At 41.0% G+C, this 16,188-nt stretch overlaps 1 long non-coding RNA gene across 3 annotated transcripts in view; it reads right to left on the bottom strand.

Moving 5' to 3' along the window:
• Positions 1-7,070: 7,070 nt before the first annotated feature.
• LOC123394361 overlaps positions 7,071-16,188 on the bottom strand; it is a 49,681-nt gene continuing 40,563 nt past the window's right edge. For 2 of the 3 annotated variants that reach the window (XR_006609046.1, XR_006609047.1), the window contains exons 4-6: positions 9,578-9,783; positions 9,319-9,405; positions 7,071-7,611 (exon numbers count right to left, since the gene is read on the bottom strand). This is a non-coding gene — a long non-coding RNA (uncharacterized LOC123394361). The remainder of the gene's footprint in view (positions 7,612-9,318; positions 9,406-9,577; positions 9,784-16,188) is intronic. The other variant, XR_006609048.1, reaches the window with a different exon arrangement.

The raw sequence follows: 16,188 nt of genomic DNA on the forward strand, positions 1-16,188 counted from the left end.
AAGTTACCAACAATGGTTTGGAACGGCCTTAAACCAAGTTGCAAAGAAAGTCAACACAAGCTAGGACCTGACGGGACGTTTTGTGGCCTCGACATGTCCCTTCTTTGTCTTCTGCCTCCCCAGTTGCTGTTTAAGAGTAGAGATGGCAGGACCTGGTCAGAGTTCTCAGGAAATTCAAGAAGAAATGCCTCTATGGAACAAAACTAAATTTACATATCTTCTGAAAAATGCCCTCAATTTTAGTAAAATCCTGTGTACCGGCGAGTGAAGCAAATCCAGCTGTATTACTCCCATGAAGAAAAGGAGAGAGGATTTAAAAGAGCCAAAGGTGTCTAGACTGCAAGCCTGACGGCCACATCAGATTTTAACCCCTCCCACAGGGGTAAACATAGGCTCCATGTTATAGACATTGTGATTGAAGCTTGAAAATGTCACATCACTAGCTCAAGGTCAAATGACTAATAGAAGACAAAGTCTGAATCTGAACCTAGTATGGCCAGACTTCAAACCCAGGGTTTGTCCTTTGTTCTAGTGGCTTCCAAATGCTAGCCCCTGGGTTTCTGCTAGCTCAGCCATTCTCAGGACCCACCTGGGTAGCTCTGTCAAAATGCCTGCACCACAGGCTTTAGGAAATCAAATCCAATAGGTCTGGAATTAGACCTGAGAAACTGTGTTTTTTAAGAAATCTTCTTGACAGGGGCACCTGGGTGGCTCAGTGGGTTAAAGCCTCTGCCTTCGGCTCAGGTCATGATCTCAGGGTCCTGGGATCCAGTCCCGCGTCAGGCTCTCTGCTCATTGGGGAGCCTGCTTCCTCCTTTCTCTCTGCCTGCCTCTCTGCCTACATGTAGATCTCTGTTTGTCAAATAAATAAATAAAATCTTTAAAAAAAAAGAAATCTTCTTGACATTTTTCTGCTGCCAGACTTGGGAACCAAGTCACCTAAGCTTTTTCCCCCGGCAATTAATTAATTGATTTCATGGAAATCTTCACTCATCTCTGAAATCGAAGTATAATGCACCTGTCACTCTTAGGCAATGTATCTCTATGAACCATGTAAATTATTTTCAACGTATTTAAAGTTCCAGCATTCCTTTAGAAAATGTCCTTGATGGGGTGTCTGGATGGCTCAGTGGGTTAAGCCTCCGCCTTTGACTCAGGTCTTGATCTCAGAGTCCTGGGATCGAGCCCCGCATCAGTCTCTCTGCTCAGCAGGGAGCTTGCCTCCCCCTCTCTCTTTGCCTGACTCTCTGCCTACTTGTGATCTCTGTCTGTCAAATAAATGAATAAAATCTTAAAAAAAAAAAAAAAGAAAGAAAGAAAGAAAGAAAGAAAGAAAGAAAGAAAGAAAGAAAATGTCCTTGAGTTGGGACTTAGGGATGCTTCCTCACATTCAAAAAGTCCATTCTTAGGGCTAATTTATCACCGACCATTGTCTTGCTGCAAAACTTCGTAGTTTCCGGCAGAGTTGCAGACTTTCCTTACCTCCTGGTGGCTCACCATGCCAGGACTACTGATGCTCAGGGCAAAATCCCCATCTCTCAGATATTTTTGATTTACTGCACCTTTGGGGCTTTACTTATTTTAGACATAGGCCTATACACATGTTTCAACCAATTTTCTAAAATACACTTCTTCCTAAGACAGCTGTTATTTTGGCTTCTTGCTAAGGACTCTGTTGAGCATCTCTTTGGGACCTGAGGTGAAGTTTTTTATACCCTTATACTCTCCAGTTAAAGGTTCTCCCCCCGTCCCAGGTTGAGGTCTCCAAAGCTATTTCTTCTACTCCCTCACCCCTTTTCTGTTTAGGGATCCACATCTAGACTAAAGCAAAGTTCAGTGAATTGTGATCCAGGGTCAAATCTAGCCTGGCACCTGTTTTTGTAAATAATCTTTTTTTTTTTTTTAAAGATTTTATTTATTTATTTATTTGACAGACAGAGATCACAAGTAGGCAGAGAGGCAGGCAGAGAGAGAGAGGAGGAAGCAGGCTCCCTGCTGAGCAGAGAGCCCGATGCGGGACTCGATCCCAGGACCCTGAGATCATGACCTGACCCGAAGGCAGCGGCTTAACCCACTGAGCCACCCAGGCACCCAGTAAATAATCTTTTATTGGAACACAACCAGCCGCATTCATTTGCCTGCCCCTGGCTGTTCTCACATTACAGTAGCAAAAGTGAGTAGCTCCAAGTAGACAGAGACCATATGCCTTCAAAGCCAGAAGTCTTTGCTATCTGGCCCTTTACAGAAAAAGGTTGCCAATCCCTGGACTAAGGAACATTTCCAGTGAAAATATTTATGTTTTCCTCTGACAGAGAAATATCACCTATACCTCCAGGGTCACCTCAAACCACATATGCTATGAGAATTTTGTCGTTTGCCTGTTTTTCTTTATTTCTAATCCATAACTGCAGGGTACAACATTTATGCTCTTTTTTCAATACCGTGTTTGGATTTCACTGGTTATTAAAGAGGCACTGTTGGGACCTAACAACGACAGACAGTCTTGTCGATAAAAGCCACTCTTTAATACATAATGAATCACCTCGCTACTTGTGTGAGGGTAACTGGCATGGAGAAGACTAAGGGAATCTCTATTAATTTGTCATAATTCTCTCCAATTAACCTTTCCTCCATCTACTAAAATGAACCCCAGTTTCACCAACTTGTAACTTGTATTGCTGATAAGAAAAAGAAACAACTTTTCAGTTTCTCCAAGCTGTCTCGATAACTGTCGACGGTACAAAGTATGTATCTAATAAAATATTAACCCAGGAAAATACATTTTTAGGGGGAAAACAATCTCATTTCTTCCTACGAAAATAAAAAACAACACGCCTTAAAAACCTCATCACTGTTTTCAAATCCCACAAAAGTCACTTTAAGAATCTTGGGAATTTGATAATTCACGACTGTGGAAGAGCAACTGGCTTTTAAGTGAAATCTGCCGCTTGTCTTTTAACTCTCGAGCCTGGCGAAGTTATTGAATTTAAAAGTACCAGCGCGCCCTCTTGTGGTGCATTGAAGTTACTATTCTTTTCTACCCTTCATTTAGAAGTTCAGCAGCAACCCGTTAAATTTTATGCGTAAGTCTCTTTACAAGAGACCACTCTATCTTAACATTTCACCTGTGATTGATTCCTATGGAACAATAAACAATAATACATGCTCACAGAATGAACTGCTAAAATTACACTGGGTTGTAATGAAATATGATTATCTCTGTTTGATACCCACCCTGAGTTCCCAAGAACAGAAATAAAACTATCACCCATTTTTGTCCATAGACTACTTCGTAGGAGAAACAAACATAAAACCTACAACTATCATGTTCTGGAATATCAGGTATTCTAAAGAATTTCTACCTACTCCACTTCCCAGTTGGAGGATGTGGCTGTATACATAAATGTAAATATTTTTATTAAAGGGCACATGAAGATTTCCATATATAGAAAAACAAAAAGGCTTTATGAAAGTCAAATCTACATCCCAATCTCTGGTTCTCTCCTTCCAAGGGGAGCTCTGGGTACCTGTTCTCGACTCTTGACTATGCATTCATTGGTTTTGGCTACACTGCAAGCTCCAAGGACCCCCCCCCCATGTTATCTTTTGGCAATGGTGAGACAAACTATCCATAATGTCTCCTCTGGATGGCCTGAACTTTTTTTGTTGTTACTTTTTAAAATATGTACAAGTCCTACCACTTATCAGCATAACTGGAAACCCTTGAGCAAGTTATTTTCATGCTCTCGGCTTTACATCCTCATCTCTAAAATGGAGGTGTTAATACTGACAGTCTTCTATAGCTGCCATGAGGATTAAACACAGGATGAAAGTTAAGGTATCTGTTTTAGGGCTGGATGTATAAGGAGATTCGTAACTGTTACCATCAATATTACTATTAGGTTTCTGAACATTTCAACACTGATTTCTTAATATTCCCCTTCTCTTTTTAATCACTCTCCATTTTTCCGTATATTTTTGGTCTGTTCTATCAAATTTTTGTTTATATTTGCCTTTGTTTACTGTGTGGCAATGGAAAAGCTAAATTTAAAAGCAGGGGTTTGGGCACCTGGGCAGCTCAGTCGGTTAAGCGTCGGCCTTCAGCTCAGGTCATGATCCCAGAGTCCTGGGACTGAGCCCCCCATCAGGCTCCCGGCTCAGCAAGGAGTCTGCTTCTCCCTCTGTCCCTCACCCCGCTCAAGCTCTCTCTTTCTCAAATAAATAAATAAAATGTCTAAAACAAAAACAAGCAAACAAACAAGTAAATAAAAGTGTGGGTTCTTGAGGCACCTGGCTGGCTTAATCTGTTGAGCATACAACTCTTGATCTTGGAGTCTTGAGTTCAAGCTCCATGTTGGTGATAGAAATTACTTTAAAAAAAAAAGTGTAAGTCCTTGTTTCAGAACCCTGCATTTCAATAGATTTGCCAGCTGTCTCTAACACATGAAGACTGCCAAAACCTAGAAATGTGAATGTTGGAATATCTTGGTGCCACTCAGGTTTGAATCTTTGGACACTCTTTTTATCGGAGGGCTCAAATAGGACTTTTGACAAGATGCTTTAAGAGTATGGAGCACAATATAATGAAGTACTTACTGTTTGTTCTTTTCAGTGGTCAGGAGATTCTTTTTGTATTAATATGGAAGTTTCAAAGACTAGTTGTTTTTGTGGGGGAAAAAAATCTTCCCACATCATGGATCTGTCTACATTAGAAGAAGAATAAACATTGAATATGGCACATTATTGGACAGAAGAGAGGCTCCAACTATTGAGGGTTTTTTTTTTGTCCACAGCTTCATCAAACATCAGGAGTGACTCTCTAGGTCAACTCCAGCTGAAAAGTACTTATTTTAAAGATATTTATTTATTGGTTTATTTGAGAGACATACATAGAGAGAAAGAGTACAAGCAGGGGGAGCAGCAGGCAAAGGGAGAGGGAGAAGCAGACTCCTGCTGAGCAGGGAGCCTGATGCAGGACTTGATCCCAGGACCCTGAGATCATGACGTGAGCCAAAGGCAGACACTTACTGACTGAGCCACCCAGGAGTCCCCAGATAGTATTTAATAAGGCAGATTTTTACCTATGCCCTCCCTGGTATCTGCGATTGTTGTCTGTTACCAAGGAATTAAATATTGAGTTGCAAGGTATGATCACTATAGTAACCAGAAGGGCACTGGAACGTTGAAAACGCAGATGTTAAATTTAGATCAAAGTGAGTAAATGTCACATTATCAATCTTATTCCTGTAGGAGCTAATTTTCTTCAACAGATTTTCTTTATACATCACATGAAAGGCCCTTTTTTCTCCTTTGTGCCAATTTTCAAAACCATTTAAATTAACACTGTTTTTTTTTTTGGTTTGTTTTCAGAAATCACTGGTTTGAGTTTTTCAAACTCTAACTTAAAATAACCATATCCCAATGCTATTTAGCTTTCAGTGGATGACAAACAATACAAACGCCTTATGCTTTCTGGATACACACTTTTAAATAATCCTTTTTTTTTCCTCTTTTACATCAGAAATGCACCATCTGACCTGCATTGTGACTGTTTGCTGTGAATCATTCAAGGCATTTCGTAGGGGGTTAGTGCTTTTTAAGGTGTTAACTTCCCTACCCACAAACAAACATCTTTCAAACTACCCAGATGAGATCAAACAATTGATGGCATTTATATTTTTCTAGGTGTTAGAAAGAAGTATTCAATCCCACAAAATTAAACGACTTTGAGGGGGAAAATGTGACATGTGGATGTTTGACATCAAAGACAGAAATATCTTCAGTCTCTATTCAGTGTTCCCAAACTCCAAGCTGCCTTTTTTTTTTAATTTTTTCTCCATTCTCTTTCCCTCCTGACTCTCTGAATTATAATTAGGAACTTGGAGGGTAGATTCGACCTTCCCTTTGTGCTCTTTTTTGATAATGTGCAAAGTCTAAGGGAGGATTGTTCTGCTTCTTCACAAATGACTGATTCTGTTTCTTTGGTGTTCCTGACACAGATCTGTAGTGTTTTGGCAACTGTCTTATCAACAGTAAGCTCCTAAAGGACTGTGATCCACATACCGCAAAAATACATGTTAGTCACGTGTCTTCCTTGTCCATCACGTACTGTTGTCTAAATATAACGGATATTCCTGACCAGCTTTATAACACTTTCAGGAGAAGGAGGGCTTCCTTGGATCATGTCTCTGGAAGAGTCAGGTGAAGGGCTGTATTACGGAAGACTGTGTCTTGTTTCTAATTAGACACTCCCACCCCCCACCAATAGAGCAAGCATCTCCCATTGGTCAGGACTGAGGAGGAGGTGCACAGTCTCCACTGTTTCCATGGTTCAACATGATCAGCTGGATGCAGTCCATAATCAAATATATCCTCCCTTTCTTCTACCAAAAGTCCAAGAAGGAGGCACAGTTCATTACCAAAGAGAATCCTGCTACTAACTGGTCCAGACACCTAAACAGGTCAAAAGATGTTCGCAGGTGAAATATTTATTTTCCAACGAGCTGCCTGGGGGTCTTTACAGAGTTTTTCTTGAGTGGGAGCCTGGGAATCCCTTTCCTCTGCAATCTCCTTTCTCTCCCTCTTCCCCAATGATGCCTAACCTCCTCCATGAAATGCTGGCTACATCTTGAGAGTAAAGAAGGCAGTAAGATTCCTTCAGGTCATGATGACCATTTTTCCTAAACAACTCAATCTCCATCAGTCTCCCTTGTAAGAAGAGGCTGAGGCATTTCAGAATCTTTGGACTGGAGCATTTAAGATGAAAACAGACCCTGGGATGACTAGCTGGCTCCGTCAGTGGAACACGTGACTCTTGATCTCAGGGTTGTGGGTTTGTGTCCCACATTGGGTGTAGAGATTACTTAAAAATAAAATCTTAATGAGCACCTGGATGGCTCAGCCAGTTAAGCATCTGCCTTTGACTCCTTGATCAGTGTGAAGCTTATTTCTCCCTCTCCCTCCCTCACCCTCTCTCAAATAAATAAAATCTTTAAAATAAATAAATAAAATCTTCAAAATAAATAAATGAAATCTTAAAGAATAAAATAAAAACAAATGCTTTTTCTTACATTAACTTTTACAGCATCACATGTTTAATGTGCTTTAAGTTCCATTTGAGTCTCTATTACAAAAATCTCCTCATCAGAGATAAAGAAGAAAGATTATATACATATTATAATGTATACTCTGTGTGTGTGTGTGTGTGTGTGTGTGTGTGTGTGTATTCCCCAGTCAAAAAATCCAAAAATAAATTAGTGCCTACTTTGAACAAGGAATTGTAGGGAATACAGAAATGAATAATTCATAGGCACAATCTTAGTGTCTGTGAATTTAGAAATTAACTAGGGGTGGGGTGAAGGTGGTAAATAAATACATAAAAAATTAATGGCAGTGCAGTCCTGTAAGAACTTGCATCTAGAGATGAGTACACCGTGGTCTTTACACTGAGGAACATCCACTCTGGTTAAGTGGGAGGAGACAGGCATAAAACAGAAAAGAAAGCACCACATACCTTGGTTAATTTTCCTGGATTGAGTCTTTACAGAGCCCTTTCCAGAGGAAAGCTGTGCCATTTTACACAGAGGTTCACATTCCACACCTGGTGCTTAACTACAATGAAACAGACACAGCCACAGAATGCCAAGAGTAGAGAGGCCAAGACAAAGAGATGACACAGGTTCGAATAAAGTTCAAGATGCTAAGCTCACTGAAGGGTGTCTTAATTTGCTAGGGCTGCCATAACAAAGTACCACTGACAGAATGGCTTATACAACAGCAAGTTATTTCCTCCTCGTTCTGGAGGCTGGAACTCTTAAGATCAAAGTGTTAGTGGGGTTGGTTCCTTCTAAAGGCTTTTCTCCTTGGCTTCTAGATGGCTGTCTTCCTCTGGTGTCTTCCCCTGATCCTCACTCCATGGGTGTCTGTCTTTGCACCTCCTCTTCTTATAAGGACACCACAAATGACCTCATTTTACCTTAATCATCTCTTTAAGGGTCATATCTCTAATTACTGTCACATTCTTAGGTACTAAAGGAGGGGGTAGGATTTCACAAAGATTCTCACCTTGATCAAACTTTGGTCATGCTTTTCTGAGCTCCCTTTTTCACTAGGCCTGACCTTGGGTTCCCATGTAGACTTCCTTGTAGACTATTTCTAGCAAGAATCCTGCTAAGTCAGTTTAACAAGAAACTCCCATATTTGATATCTGATCACCCTCAATATCTGATTGGGTACCTCATGATCTACCTTTCCCCAGATGATATCTAACCTCCCTCACCTAACTTGAGCAAGAATCCTATCAGGTTTTTTTTAGACAGAATCCTCCCTTACCTATAATGTTTCATCTTAGTAATTTTCTGTCCCCGGATCCCCAACCCTGGTTTGTGGCTACAAATTTCCATTTTTCTTTGTATTTGAATTTGAGTCCAATCTTTCTCCCCTACTATAGGCCCCTCCCCACCCACATTTTATGGGCCCCTATACCTATTTTGATAGTCCTCTGAATCAATTCTTAGTGTTTTTTTTTTTTTAAAGATTTTATTGATTTACTTGACAGAGACAGATCACAAGTAGTTAGAGAGGCAGGCAGAGAGAGAGAAAGAAGCAGGCTCCCCGCTGAGCAGAGAGCCTGATGCGGGGCTCAAACCCAGGACCCTGAGATCATGACCTGAGCCGAAGGCAGAGGCTTTAACCCACTGAGCCACCCAGGCGCCCCAATTCTTAGTGTTTCTTAATGAATGATTTGGATGAATAATTTTCTCTTTAACAGACTCCAACATATGAACTTTGAAGAGGACAAAATTTAGCCCATAACATAGGGTCTCAAAACTTTGGGGAAAGTATAGTAAGGAAGTTCCAGCTATGAACTCCTCCTTCAGGAAGGGGGGGAGGGAAGAAAGAAGAGGGAGAGAGAGAAGGGGAGAGAAGGAGAATAAGAGAAGGAAGGAGAAAGAGAGAGAGAGAAGGTTTTTAGGTTTTTAGAGTTCTCTAGGACATCAGTTGGTGGGGACAACCTGAAGCTCTGCACTGGGGAGTAAGGAGGGGAGAATGGGACAAAATGATTGTCTTCCTGTGGGACCACATTTCTGTATGGTTTAAGAAAAATAAGCTCAAGGGAAAAATAAAGAAATGCTATGACATTCTGCCATATGTATCTCATGGTAATTTAGACTCCCATGACTATTCCACCACCAAAGAAGCATTTTTATAATTATTATCAGTTATTGATTCCCTACTAGTTTAGCCCAACAGAGAAGTTAAGGGCAAGAGCCCTTGAGCCAGACAACCTTGCATTTGAGTTCCAGCTCTACCACTTACCATGTGACCTTGAACAATTCACCTTCTTTGTGCTTCATTTATTCATCTGGAAAATTTGAATAATGATTGTGTCTTCCTCAGAGGTCTCTAGTGAGGGTTACATAAGATAGTGAAGATTATTGTTATTTATTATTGATATATCTCAGGGACTTTATAGAGTAGGTATTTAATATATTTTACCTATTTTAATCTTCTACAAAAATCCTATGAGGTATATATATATATCATCAGCCCCATAGCCTGCTGGTATCTCACTTACCCTGCCGTCACTGTAGACAATTTCCATGAGGAGATTCATGAAAGATTCGTTCCCTAAAATGGGTGGTAAAAGATGCTTCAAGATCAGTTCCTTCCTCTCTTCTTTGGATGGTACATTCTATTGAGTAACTTGCTCTTCTGGCACAGTTCCTATGACAACCTCTCTCTGGGATGTTTTTCTGCTCACCCATAGTACTTGTGGCTCTTCTTGTTACAAGAAAAAAAATAAAAGAAGAAGAAGAAAGAAAAGAAAAAAAAAATCCATCAAATAAAGCCTAACATAAAGGTCTTTGTTAATGGGAAATCTCAGAAAGGAGCCATGATGCTACATCAACCGAAGGCAATAAATTGCTTTAACCTGTTTTTGTTTGTTATATAGCCAACATGCACTCACTCTCTCCAGCACAATAATCGAGGACACATACAAATAGATCTCATAGTTACCAGTACAGAGGAAAGCAGTAGTAGTTTCACTTTGATGTTAGAGCTTTTAAGAGATCTTTTTCCTGATATTTCCTTTGGTTTTATTGTCTGTTGTAATTTGCTTTACAATACTGTGGTATACAAACAGTAGGAACTCTGTGCCAGAAATTTAATTCTAATCTACCTACACCCTAGGGCTCAATTAGCATATGATGTGGCCAAATAGAATTAACACCCTAAGAACTGGCCAGGTAGCATTCAAAGGTATTTTTGTCAAAATCAACTTCAAGGGTGCCTGGGTGGTTCAGTTGGTTAAAGGTCTGCCTTTGGTTCAGGTCATGATTTCATGACATCAGGGTTCTGAGAGCGAGCCCAGTGTTGGGCTCCCATTCAGGGGGTCTGCTTCTCCCTCTTGCTCTCCCCTTATTCGTGCTCTCTCACTCAAATAAATACATAAAATCTTTAAATAAAAATCAACTTCAGAAGCTTTATTATTGAGTGTGTTAGAAAGAATTTCTGATTGGCAAAACTAGTGGAGTTTAAGTTATGTGATTGTTAGCATCTGGGCATCTCCATCATTGCAGAAACAACGTATATACAAGGATCTATTCAGGTCAGTAGTTCCTACCAGGGGGACAGTTCTTACCAGAGGAGCATCTGGTGCTACACCTCTCCCATCAGCGGATGATCCTATCATCGGATCTGACCAAAAGGCCTGACCCTCCCTCCAGCAGAATATGCCTGTCTTCATCTTGGAGACAGCCTTTCATGAGGAGACTAGTCATTGCATCAGGGGTTGAGACTGGTAATATTCCAAGCATATACAGGCTGCATGATCAGTTTTGTGTCTGCTTGCCTGCAAATATTTGTTTAGAATAACGTGGTCTGAAATGTGCTTTTGCTACAACAGCCAGGTAAAAAGTGGTGTTTTGGAAACCCAGAGATGACACACCATGTAACTACTGATAAAGTTCAAAATTACCTGACATTCGTGGAACAGAAACCTGGGGTAAGTTGAGTCAAATTCTCATACTCTATTCTGTAACACATACCTCATAAGAATCCTGTTTATCTGAATTTCTTCCTGCCACACTGTTATTGGTCTTCATTCATGGGCTCACTGATCTTTATGCAAGTGTAGTCTGCTGGTCAGAATATCCAGGCCATGTGGGAATGCTCTTGCTTTCATAACCATCATTTAGGTACTAAGTCATAAATCCTCATGCTAGCTCCCAGATTTTTTTTCCCTTCTAAATAGACTTTATTTTTTGAACAGTTTCAGGTCCACAGCAGAAGTGAATGGAAGGTACTCAGATTTCCTTTACCCTCTCACATACACACACAGCCTCCCCCAGTATCAACATCTCCTGTCGGACTGGCCCATTCGTTACAACTGGTGAACCTATATATTTTTTTTAAAGATTTTATTTTTATTTATTGGAGAGAGAGCATGAGCGAGGAGAAGGACAGAGGGAGAAGCAGACTCTCCATGGAGCTGGGAGCCCGAGGCTGGATTCGATCCCCGGACTCCGGGATCATGACCTGAGCCGAAGGCAGTCGTCCAACCAACTGAGCCACCCAGGAGTCCCTGGTGAACCTATACTGACACATCATTATCACCTAAAGTTCATAGTATACACCAGGGTTCACTCCTGGTGTCCTATATTTATAATATTTTTAAAGTTGGCTCCCCACCTAACACAGAACCCAACTTCCGGCCTTGAACTCACAACCCCTAGTTCAAGACCCAGGCTGAGATCATGAGTCAGATTCTTAACTGGGTGGAATATATTCTATGGATTTTGACAAAGTATAACATGTATCCATCATTCCAGTCGCAGACAGAGTAGTCTCAATCACCTAAAGATCCTCTGTGTTCTGCCTCTTTATCTTCCCTTTCCCTTACTCCCCAGCAACCACTGATCTTTTTTTGTCTCGACAGTTTTGCCTTTTCCAAAATGGCTTACAGTAGGAATTACACAGTATGTAGCCTTCTCAGATTGACTTCTTTCACTTAATAGTATGCATTTAAGGTTCTTCCCTATCTCATCATAGCTTGATAACGCATTCCCTTTTACTGCTGAATAATATTCCATTGGCTGGATGGACCACAGTTTGTTTATCCATTCACCTATGAATGGACATCTTCGTTGCTTCCAGGTTTGGGCAATTATGAAGAAAGCTGCTACAAACATTCATGTGCAGGATTTTGTATAGACATAAATTTTCAACTCCTTTGGGGCACTACTATGGAGTGTTCTTGCTGAATCTTATGGTTTTATAAGAAACCACCAAACTCTTCCAAAGTGGCTGTACCATTTTGCATTCCCAGCAGCAGTGAGTGAGAGAGTTCCTGTTGCTCTAAAGTCTCACATTTGTTTGTTGTCAGGATTCTGGATTTTGGCCATTCTAACACATGTATAGTTATAGCTCATTAGTATTTTAATTTACATTTCCCTAATGATACATGAAGTAGAGCATCTTTTCATATACTTGTTTGCTAACTGGATATCTTCTTTGGTGAGATGTCTGTCAGGTCTTTTTAAATCAGGTTGTTCATGTTCTTACTGCTGAGTTTCAAAAGTTCATTGTATATTTCGGATAATAGCCATTCTTCAGACATATCTTTTATAAAGATTTTCCTCTAGTCTATGGCTTGTCTTGACATTCTCTTGACCAGAGTCATTTTTAATGTAGCAAAAACATGCACATTTGTTTGTGCATTGGATTTACTCACTCTTTCATTCATTCAACATGTATTTAATAAGCACTTGCTAAGTCTGAGGCACTGTGCCAGGGATGCAGAAGGCAGGGGTAACCAACACACAGGCATGGGGTTGCACTTGCCTCTAAGCTAAACTACTCACATGTTAAATCATATAACTTGTATTCACCTTTTGTGATTTATCCTCTAAAATATTGTGGAGCCTGTCCTCTCCTCTTTACTCCCACAGACTACCCTGATTATTCTCCTTATCATGGTAGATATTCACAACTAACTAGTCTCATTTTTCAATGAGAAAAATTCCTTCCAATTCCTCCTCTATGTACGTGACAATTATCCTTCTAAAATTTAAATAGAATCAGGTCATATTTTTTTATTTAAAAAGTATGTATGACCCACAGTTGGAATGGGCATCAGTTTCATTCCACAACACTGGAGTGTAAGAAACATTTCTCTTAACTTCTCTAGAATAGTCAAATTATGCTGAGCTCTATTCTACTTAGTTGGTGAGAAAGTCAAGTTCAGTCTTTTTATCAGGCTCATTCTTTCCACCAAGAAGCTTTTGAAGTTTACAAGGATCTCACACACTGCACTCAAGAATGGGCCCTCCGGTCTTAGTCTACAATGCTCATTACTGACCTTCCTCTTGACTGTATTCCGATGGTCCTACGAAAGTAGGTAATGTCAAGTCTAGCTCTTTAAAGAAGGAGTTTTTGTCCAGAAATATAGAAGCCTCTGAAACGGGGACACCTGGGCGGCTCAGTTGTTTAAGCGTCTGCCTTGAGCTCAGGTCATGATCTCAGGGTCCTGGGATTGAGCTGCCTCCCAACCCCTGCCCCTGTTCATGCTCTCTCTCTCTCTCTCTCTCTCTCAAATAAATACATAAAATCTTAAAAACAAAGCAAAATATTTTAAAAAGGCTCTGAAACAAGAAAAATACAAAAGTTAATCACCTTCTCTGGTGGGAGAAAATAAAAATACATAAAACTAGAGAAACAAAACACTAGCTAATATTTCACATTATCCTGCCTCACAGAGAGAGTCCAAACCTAGGTCCAAAGTGTGACAATAAGAGACCTATCTGTACTACCTATCTGTACTACCTATCTGTACTACCCGATTTCACCTTCACCTTTCACCCGATTTCAAAGTGTGCTGGGGCAGGTTCACATCAGCTTACAAGCGCCAACGGTTAAATTTTCAGGAATGTTTTGAGCCAGTTGCATAACACAGCTATTATTTAAAATTATATTATATAAATCTCATTCCCTCTCCCCACCCACCTCCCTAAAGAGTCCTCCCGTCCCCATATGAGCTCCCAAAACACTTTGTTGTTTTTTTTTTTTAATTTTTTTAAAGATTTTGTTCATTTATTTGACAGAGACACAGCGAGAGAGGGAACACAAGCAGGGGGAAATGGGAGAGGGAGAAGCAGGCTTCCCGGCAGGCAGGGAGCCCAATGAGGGGCTCAATCCCAGGACCCTGGGATCATGACCTGAGCCGAAGGCAGATACCCAATGACTGAGCCACCCACATGCCCCCAAAACACTTTAAAACTACTTGTATTACAAGGAATCTGACATTGTTCTTAATTGTTGTTTTCAGTAAAATATCCTCAAGACTATGAGCTTGTCAATAAGATTTTTTTAAAGATTTTATTTATTTATTTGACAAAGACACAGGCAGAGAGGGAACACAAGCAGGAGGAGTTAGAGAGGGAGAAGTAGGCTTCCCAGGGGCCCCATGTGGGGCTCAATTCCAGGACCCTGAGATCATGACCTGAGTCGAAGGCAGACGCTTAATGACTGAGCCACCCAGGCGCCCCAGTAAGATTTTTTATTTGTATTTGTCTCTCTTGCTCCCAGTAGAGGGCCTGGCACATGGTAGGAAGTCAATAACTGTTGGGTGAGTGAGGGAGGGAATGGCTCAGAGGTTAAACCTATTGCCTTCCTGATTGTGTTGCGATCTGCCCTCTGTCCAGCAGCTCTCAGTTTCCTAGATCAAGCCCTGCATGTACATGAGCCTGAGTCCCTCCATTCTTTCATCAGTCACTGAGATGCCTAAATTATAACCATTACCACTATTCCTGGGCACAACAGTCACCACAGGAAAAGATTGGTTTCCCTTCACAAGAGATGTGACTTTCATTCTCCAAGGCTATTACTCTGGGGGAGGGTTAAAGTTCAGAGGAAACACAAGTAGTAAAGAAACAAAGAAACTTTAACAGTTTCTCTGAGGTACAGAAAGCTGATTAGAAACACCTCATTCCTAGCTAAGGCCCTGTAGTCCACGAGCCTGAAGGAGAAAGTCCATCTGGCTGGTCGGTAAACCAATGCAGGGCTCTCTTCAGCCCAATCGACATTATGGAGGCAGGAAGTGGATGTGGTAAAAATTACGGGCATGGCTGACGTGGTAACATTTTTGGGTGGGTTGACAGATGGACAAATGGGTCAGGAGGATTGCTCATTGCAGAGCTACACCTGGGAAAGATTCCTTTCATCCTTTAGAAAGAGTGTAATGAACGTTTTGGAAAGTTCATGACAGAAATGTGTCAAAGACCAAAAAAACAAAGATTGAAAATGATCCCTTTTGATTTCAGACTATGCAACCCCAAGTACAGAACTGCTTGACCTAATTTCTGATTCCACAAACAGCTTTGGGGAAATTGTCATTGCTTTGCCCTAGTCTTCCCAGAACAAGAACCAAACGTCCCTGAGGATACCAAATGACACAACACCCCCCCAACCAAGCTGGCACTGGCAAATACGTAGGCTATTTGCAGAGAGTGTGCCGCCTCTGCTATGAGTGGGCAGTAAACTACCAGGGAGATTCATGCTGCCTGCCTGGAGACCGGGTTGCTAGGTGCCTCTGAAGTAGTGAGATCGAGAGGTGTACATTATTTCCCCCTCAGTTCTTATTTTACACTGTGACGGTTGTAGCCTGGAAACAGAAGCAAAGAATAGCGTCTATAGTGTTAGGAATAATGGCCAGTCAAGTGCCCTACGGGCAGAAGGAACAGGGCTGAGGCTTTTATCAGGAGTAGAAGAAATAACGTAATGAGATTTGGTTCCATCATAATTGCTTAAGCAGCCTGGGTGAGAACTAATTGTGAGTTCATCTGGCTCCAAAGAAACCCCACCTCTTCCCTTCTCCAGAATGGTACTAAAATATCAGCATTGCATCACCAGAAATCACTCCCATTGGTGGCCTTTCTTGAGAAGACCAGCATCCTCTGTCTCTCTGAAAGCCACTGGAATCTGTAGAGACCTAGGAATTTATATCTTTCCAAGACAAATAAAATATTCTTGGCACTCACTTGTCACTTGAAAACTCAGAGTCCTTGCCCATTATTATATCATAGAGGAAGTGTTGTCTTAAAAATGTGGGAGTGATGAAATGCAGAGAAGGAAATGAAGGGACAAGTTATAGGCTCTACATCACTACTCAGCCCTGTCTTTCTTGGG

This window comes from Mustela putorius, unplaced genomic scaffold (assembly GCF_011764305.1).
Source record: "Mustela putorius furo isolate JIRA1106 unplaced genomic scaffold, ASM1176430v1.1 tig00003834_pilon_pilon_pilon, whole genome shotgun sequence".
Classification (NCBI taxonomy): domain Eukaryota; kingdom Metazoa; phylum Chordata; class Mammalia; order Carnivora; family Mustelidae; genus Mustela; species Mustela putorius.